At 32.6% G+C, this 8,979-nt stretch overlaps 1 non-coding gene across 1 annotated transcript; it reads left to right on the top strand.

The window, feature by feature from the left end:
- The first annotated feature begins 1,374 nt into the window (after nt 1-1,374).
- On the top strand, nt 1,375-1,481 carry LOC126019839 (U6 spliceosomal RNA). The gene has a single exon (XR_007499458.1). It is a non-coding gene; the product is annotated as a U6 spliceosomal RNA (small nuclear RNA).
- The last annotated feature ends 7,498 nt before the right edge of the window (nt 1,482-8,979 follow it).

Below are 8,979 nucleotides of genomic sequence, written 5' to 3'. Positions count from 1 at the left end.
AGATGATATATCACTGTATTGATTTAAATTTCCCTAATAGGTGATGCTGGGCAATTTTTGTGCCTATTGGCAAGCTGCTTCTCTTTCTCTGAGAATAATCTGCTCGTTTCCTTTTCCCATTTTGACAGAATTTTTAAATATTTTGGTTTATCTTCAAGCCTTTTGCTGAGTGTTGAACACTTTTTACCCCATCCTATTAACTGGATTTTAATTTTAGCCTTTTTATTTCCCATTAAGAAACTCTTTAATTGGAAGCATACTCATTTGTTTATCCTTTATTTGTTGCTTCTACCACTGCTATCAGAAAATTGAAGATGCCTTTGAAGTCGAAATCTGAGAATATTTTGCTCATATTTTCCTTGTACATATATACATACATTAAGTATGTATATATAACTTATACACATTTTATTTACACAATTTATTTGCATATTTATATATTTATTTACATATTTACAGATTTTGTTATATATTGTATATTATATATAATATATAGTATATGCATATATATGTTAAGTACATAAATGTACTTTATGATTTTCATTCAAATTTAAAGGTATTTGATCCACCTTGAAATGATTTATGTGTAAGGTGTGAGGTACAGATCCAACTTTAACCTCTTATATGTTATGACCCAGTTTTCCTAGCTCCATTAGTTAATTAGGCTATCTTTATTTTCTTCAGCATCTTTATCATAAATTAACTATATAAATAGAGGTTTTGTACTGTAGTATTTGATTCTGAGTCATCTTTATTCCAGTATTAGACTTTTGTTCACTAAAGCTTTCTAATACAGTTTCAAATAAGCTAATGCGATATCACAATAGTTCTTATTTTTAGCTTGATTTTGGTTATTCCTTGTCTCTCATAATTCTCTATAAAACTATAACAATAGATTCCAGTTTATTTCTTTATTTTTCTTTTCTTCAAACAGAACCACATAATTTGAACCATCTTATATCACCTCACAAATTGAGGGGGAAATAGTGGTAGGTACCAATACTAGACAGTCGTATAAACATTAAGTAGAAATAAAAAAAAATTATCAGATGTGCTAGACACAGAGGGGACCACTTATAATAGCAACCCGGTGGTAAAAAAGTGGGACGTGGGATACATGCTGGTAACAGGGTGGAGGGAGGACAACATTGGTGGTAAGAGTGCTTCTGATTCAATATCACTATTGCTTAAAAAAATAACTGTGAAATATTTGTAATCTACTTTGGTCAAATTAAAAATTAAAAAAAGATAAGAGACTGGAAGATACATGTTTTAATATTACTGTAAGATATATCTATTTAAGTATACATTAAATCTACCCCAAACTGGCCCAACTAAAAGTTATAGGTGAAGTTAATGTTACAAAATGCCTCAGTGCTCTCTTCAGCAGCACATATACTAAAATTGGAATGATACAGAGAACATTAGCATGGCCCTCGTGCAAGGATGACACGCAAATTTGTGAAGCATTCCATATTCTTCAAAACAACTCAGAACTCTAATTACAAAATTTAAATGTATGTCTAGAAGCAAATAAAAAGTAAGACTTAAATCATTATAATTTATCATAGCACTGTGTACAAACAAAAGTGACTTAGAAATTGGTTTAACAAAATATGTATATACTTACATTAAAATTTTAACGTTTAGACTGGAGAAATTTTAAAGAAATTATGTATACAAATAATATTACCGAACTGTAATATATAACATGTACATGGATCATATAATTATGCCAATTATGTATAAATTGAGTACATATATAGCTGGATCTTTACTCTTTATATAAGAACAATCAAAGCTTTATAGACATTTTTTGTAGAACTCAACAATATATCCAAAAATTTATATGCAAAGCACCTAGTATAATAAAATTAATTATTTTTAAAAAGAAGTCTTGGTGAAAAAAATAATATAAACTAATTATATAACCCAAACAATGAGATATTAGAATGTAAAATGATGTATTCTCTTCATAATATTAAGAATACTATAAATGAAGCAAAATTTATACAAGTCTTTAATTTTTTACAAAGTCATCAAAGTACATTAATGAACTAAGAAAAAAATCTTTTCAACAATTGGTACTGGTAATAGAAGACGAGTATCCAGAGAAAAAAGGTGATAATTTTTTATTCTACCTCACAGTATACACACATACATTGTGAGACTAATTATATATATAACTAATAAAATGAAAATTATAGAATAAATTCAAGCTATCTCTTTAATGTGACAATATATAAATTTACGTTTAAACATAAAGGACATGAGTTATTTAAAAGATCCTTTTATACAACTCAAAACATATCCCAATGGATATGTCACCGGGTATGGCCCCAAAACCAAAAACCAAAAAAAAAAGAAAGAAAGAAAGAAAGAAAGAAAGAAATTTATCTATTTAGACTCAAATTACTACTTTTACAAACTTGTATCTACAATATGCTTAGAACAATACCTACAACTAATTTTTGTGGGAAGATCACACCCGGTGATGCTCAGGGGTTACTGCTGGCTATGTGCTCAGAAAATGCTCCTAGCTCCGGGGACCATATGGGATGTTGGGGAGTGAATCCAGGTCCATTCTGGGTCAGCTGAATGTCCTACCGCTGTGCTATCACTCTGACCCCTCCTACAACTAATTTTTAAGTAATAAATAATTTTAAGTAATAAAAATAACCAATTAAAAATGAGCAAAATATATTCAAATCAATTTATAAAAGATAAAGAAATGTAATTTCTATATAATTGTATGAAAAAGTACAAAATACCATGATTTCTTAGTAAAATGAAAAGTGAAAACAGAGTAATTATGTACCTACTAGAATTAAATCATAAAAATCAACACCATCAAATATTTCTAAGGATATGATTTACTGGTGAAACAATTTACTGGAAAAACCACTTTCAGTGATATGACATTGTCATCTTGTAAAATATGACTATCCTTGTACTCCCATAATACTATTTGCAAATCAAAAATTAACTTATTGAAAATTTTATACAACCAAAATTTGTTTTGTTATAGTTCTTAAAACTGTAAGACATGTTTTTCTTATAAGCAAAATGTCTTTCTTATAAGAAAGACATTGACATTATAGTAGATGCATAATATTCAAGTGATTCTTTTTAAATACACTTTCTAATTATACACTACTTATCACTCCTATTTAATGAGAGCATAGTGTTAAAAATGCAGTGCTAAAAATTGGGCTATAGTCTTGACTCCTTTATAGATACTTCTTTTCTAATATATTATATATGATGCATATAAAGTAAATGTCTAGTTAATACATTTTCCAAGAATTAAAAAAAAATTTCTCTTGACCCATTTACAAGTAGGAATGGACAGCAAAAATCTGGGGTGCTCTCAAATCTGGAGAAGTAGAAGTAGAAGATATTTCCTGTGGCATATAAAAATATTGTTAAAACATTTTTAGGAATATGTAAACAGATTAAATAATAGCACTAAAATCTCAAGTAGTAAAAGAGTTAGCCATTCAGATTACAATGGTTGTATGATTCAAATATTTAGGATACTATTTGGGGGTTTTGGTAGTTGGTGGTAGTTGGTGGTGGTGTGTATGATATCAAAATATTCAACAAAATAAAGCATGGACATATCTTGAAATAAACATCACTTTCTAATATTCAGAATAATCCTTCATTCTAAGTCTTTATGGCTTCAAATATTTTAGTTATTAGATAATTTGTATGTATGTGCATGTGAGAGAGAGAAAAAAAGAAGGGAGAAAAGAGAGAGACAATTCAGAATCATCAAATACTCAACATGGAAACATGCCCAATTGTTCTTAAGAGAATCATCTAAATCTCCCATTCATTAGCAGTAGCTTAGTCAAGTAAAAAAAAAAGGTACAAAATAAATTTTGACCTGTACTCAGATAATTAGGAGTAATTAGTGAAAATCATTTAAATTAGAGTTTTTCATGTTCATATCAGTTGATACTTAATAGTACTGGATCAGAGCTTGAGAAATATATGGTCTTAGGCACATGCCTTGTACACACTGACTATGGTTTAATTTCTAGCATCACATGCTAGACCTTCTTTTCACTCCATCCTCCAGCACTACTGAGTAGTGAGCACAGAGCTCTGAGCTCACAGAAGCAAGGTGTCGCTTTAAAAACAAAACAAAAAAATAAATAAAAGAAAAAATATAAAGCCTAAACAAAATTTAATGCTAGTTTTTACATTTAATTGAAATGTGTTTATTTGTTTGTGTGTGCATATGAATTTTGTTAAACTAGCTAGCACATGAATGCATTTATTGTTTAAAACAAAGTGGCAATCTTTTGAAATCTTATGTGAAGTTTATAGGTCACATTTCCATCCCATAAAAAAGGCAGCATATCATATGATTACATTTTATGAGTATACATCAGTAAAGAGACAGCAGGAAGACCTTCAATCACAGTGAGGTGCATTGGAGAGAAACATTTTACTGTCAAGGAGGAATTATTAATTAAGCTCTAGAATTTGGCAGTCTAAGTTTCTTTCACTAGAGAACTCTTTTGCTCTGCTGTTGGTAAGATGAGAGTCTTCTAATCACAAAGATATCTAATAGAGTCATAGAGGGCTTATTTTTCTTCATTTTTTTTCTAACAGAAAAAAATCTGAACTCTCATTGACCCCTTTAATCAGTTGGGTCAAATCAAACCTATTGTCAAAGTAGCTTCAAGCCTTAATTATTTTTAAAATGTATGCTAGAGAAGAAATGTTAAGTTTCCAATAATCAGAACTTGTTATAGATTTTTCTCCAGCACATTTTCAGCAAGAAAGAATGGTCAGAGAGCTTTCTTTGTAAAATGTGCAATTGAGTCTCATGAAACAGGATTAAATGGTAGGATTTAACTGCTTTCTTAAATATATCATCTGCTTTTATTCCTGATCATATCAAAATTGTAGTAAACCTCCTTTCTGGCTTTAGAAAAGAGACTCTATTGATTCCCCAGTTTAAAATGCTCTAGAAATTTGAGTTGGATCAATTTCTTAGCTAAAAAGTTTTCATTCATTTGTTCATGCTTTTATTCAAACTAGTTAGCAATCAACACACACAACACACACTCATTTAATCTACTCACTGTAAACAGGGAAGAGAGAGTTGAGAGACTGGCTTCCGGGTCAGTGACAAAGATAAATTACAAAACTGATAAAAAAAATATCCATTCTATATTTTTAAAAAGTCAGCAGTAGTCATTAAAGTAGCTACCATTATAGATACTATTTATCTCAAACTGAAAGAAAAATATGGTTATTCCTTAACTCACATTCATGCAAATATAATGCATTAATTACCTCTCAGTATCGTTAAGAAAACAAACATTTTAAGAGAGCATCCCTACCTCCCACCCATCTCCCAAAATTAAAATCTCTATCAAAAGAAAACGTTTTTGAGTAGAACAGCCACTGCTTTTTATTCAATATTTTCTTTCTAAAATCCCTGCTCTTTTTTTTTTTTACCTCTTTCCTTCCCCTCCTATCACTCTTCATTATCATTTATTTAGTCATCAGAGCTTTTAGGCTCTAAGTGTGGACATACAAAATTATATAGATATATATTCAATTATGTATTATTGATGATACTCTATATATCTATACTATATATATATATATATATATATATATATATATATATATATATATATATTCTCCCTTTGTCATTCCTGAGCAGAGCAATTTCTAGCCATGTTTTCTGGCATTCTACCAACTAATATAATACTATTAGTTTTCTAATAGTGAAACTAAATTCCTTTATTTTCAAGTAGAATTAGTCTGGTGGAATAGATAAAAACAGTCCCTGTTAGTGTGGAAGTAGAGGACAGCTTTATGTAATATATTAACATCACCTAAGTGAGGATTAGCCTCTCAGACAATGGAAACTACTAAGAGAAAGATACAAACACTTAAAAGGGAACATAAATCAGGTAACTTCTTTAATCCGATGTTCATGGCCCTGGGGCCTGGCAACTTCACTTGACTCCTTTCCTGTGCTCAAGCAGGCCAAGTAGCAATTCTCAATCATGCATGAATAGCCTGAGAATGACCTAAAGATAAAGGAACAAAGAATGGGAGGAAAATGAGCCTTGAGAGAGGCATGCATAGGGCCTTGGTGCCTGAGCAGCAGAATTTAGACAACAATGATAGTGGATAACATGGAAATTGTGGACTTCAAGGGGCACAGGACCTAAGTACATTGTGCTACACTGACACCTGGGCATTGGGGAATAAACCAAAACTATAGACACAAAACATAGAGGGCCTCAAAACACCTTTTCAAAGTCCTCAATAAATGACTACACTTTCATACACTTCTGGAGATCTGTATATTACATTGTATAGACAATTCTTAAGATTCCACTGCAGGAGCTAAATTCAGTTTTGTAGTAACATTACTCATTTGATGGAGTAATTTTATGTAGTTTCAAGCTAGCAGCTGATGCAAAGAAAAAAGTTACAAGTGGTCCCAGACCTCATAGAAGAATACAGACTTTATAAAAAGACTACAAATACCTTTATGATGACTCTATGTGCAGGACTTGATGCCAAACGCTTGACATAAAATAAAATTTTATATTATTGTTTTGGTCCAAAGAGTGATCTTTGAGCCCCATTTACAGAGAAAAAACAAAGTAGAAGAGAAAAGAAGCATGCAATGTTAAACAAATCCCAAGGTTATCCCATTAGTGGGAGATGTAGTTTAACTATGAGAACTAAAATTTTAGGGGTTTCAGATCTTTTGTTGTCTTAACTGCTAGAGTAGAGCTCTAAATTACATGAATGCATTAAAAACAAACTGCAACAGAACAACCAGACTGTCAAAATTAAAAACTAAACCCCTTCAACTTTGCTCAGTCACCTGAACATTGGTCTTGGTCTTGGTCAAAGGTCCTTTTCTTTAGGGAAGTGGGATTATTATAGTGAGAATTAAAGGGAGGTGCAATATTAAGTAATCAGTTTAATTGGTTATTTTTAATCTTATCTTCCCAGAAAAGGTATCCAGTCAAGATAAGTAATGATATAGCTCCTAATAGATTATATTAAGGGATAAAAGGAAGCTCCTTGTCAGGTGAATATCTCTTTATCCCTCACCTGTAGATACATGATGGCAGGACAGAAGACTATCTCATTTGTCAACATGTGGCCATGACCAAAGACCAAAGAAAGCCAAGGAAACTGGGAGATGCTAAGATATGGTTCAAGAGGGGCCCAGTATTCATAACAAAGTGGATATTATTAGTGACAAGGTTAAGTTGAAATATTAGCAATGTGTCCATTGGACAGAGAACAGAATAGACATAAGACCATGCCATTGTGCACTGGAGGCAGGCAGACTATAAAAGGGAATGAACTAAAATGTCATAATCTAGACCGAATACCATTGGAGGTGATACAATGGAAGTGGAAGGATAGAGTGAAAGGTGAATTTAGTCTGTCACTTTAAATCTTATCTATCAAAAAGATATTCAATCAAAACAGATAACTTTGAGATGACAAAAAATCAAAGAAAGTCTCAATCAGGTCTAACCCTTTTTCTAACACTCTCTGCTCACTGCCTGTTGGCCTTTCACTCTCTTTGCAGATACCCTAGAATGCAGATGAGGTAAAGCTATTAGTACTAGAGAGATGACAGAATGAGTCAGATTGTACCCTCACAAAAAAAGACATAAGAAAAACTGGAACAATTGTCAGGGATCTTGAGGTACCATTTAGTAAAGCAATAATTTTAGTCTAGAAAAGCTAGTCCCACCATTAGTGTTGACCTCTCTCCACTATAGTTCCCAGCATACATCCCATACCTCCAACCTTAGATCCCTGGAAAGCTAGTGTAACAGTCCAATTTTGTGTATAGCTTGTTATAGTTTGTGTCTCTTTATTTTATTGTCCTTAACTTTTATTTGTGTTTTTAGGTTTGATCATTTTTGATTTTTGCTCAATGCTCTTGAGACAGCTTAGTCCCTGAGTCTCATTCACCTTTATTTTTCTTTTCATAATTTGTAGGAAGACATAAAAATATGAGGCAGAACAAGATGATTCCTGTTCTATGAGATCCTGGGGCCGGAGCTATAGAACAGTGGTAGGGCATTTGCTTTGCATGTGGCTGACGCAGAACAGACCTAGGTTTGATCCCCTGTGTCTCCATAAGGTTCCCCAACCCAGGAGTGATTTCTGAGCACAAAGCCAGGAGTATCCTTTGAACTGAATGGGTGTGGCTCCAAAACAAACAAACAAAAAAGGATGTAATCCTCTATCTAAAAGCTATAACTAAAATTAAAAGAACAAAAGAAAAAAGGGGATGCAGTTGTAGCAAGTTGGATGTATTTTTGTTTCTGTTTTGCATAGATGCAGTAAACATTGGGGAAAATTAGAAAAGAAATTCCCTTAGCCTAAGAGATACAAGTTCTCTCCATCCTTGAAGCATACTGTCATGAGACCAACTACACATAGGGCAACTACAGGAAGGACAACTACAGGGTCTGAGCATGTTAGTTATCAAATTCCAATGCCTTTCTTTACGGTGTCAGGAAAAGTTCTGCTTAGTCACAGTTGTCAAAGTCAGTCTTCTGTAATTAAAGATCTTCATTTTTGCACAGATCCTAGGATAAAGTCTTTCTTTATGATCTCAGGAAAATGTCTATGATCTCAGGAAAAGTTCTGTTCAGTCGTAGTTGTCATAGTTCAGTCTTCTGTAATTAGAGATCTCAATTTTTGCATAGAGTCTAGGACGGAGGGTCTTCTGATTTCATCATTCAGGTAGTTGGTGAGGTAGGGCAATATGCTCTTAGTTCAGTTTGTTGCTTATTAGTGTGTCATACAAATCTACCCTGGAGCAATTTGGTGCCAGAGCAGTATTATGGCCTCCTGGGGGGGGAGGGGGGCAGGAGTTTGATTCCTGATGCTGGTGCAGGGAACTGTACCAGTTCTAAGCTTGGGATTTGGGGCTTGGGTAAGATGGTTGAT

The sequence above is a fragment of the Suncus etruscus genome, chromosome 9 (assembly GCF_024139225.1).
Source record: "Suncus etruscus isolate mSunEtr1 chromosome 9, mSunEtr1.pri.cur, whole genome shotgun sequence".
Lineage (NCBI taxonomy): Eukaryota > Metazoa > Chordata > Mammalia > Eulipotyphla > Soricidae > Suncus > Suncus etruscus.
This window is presented reverse-complemented; position numbering and strand designations above follow the sequence as displayed.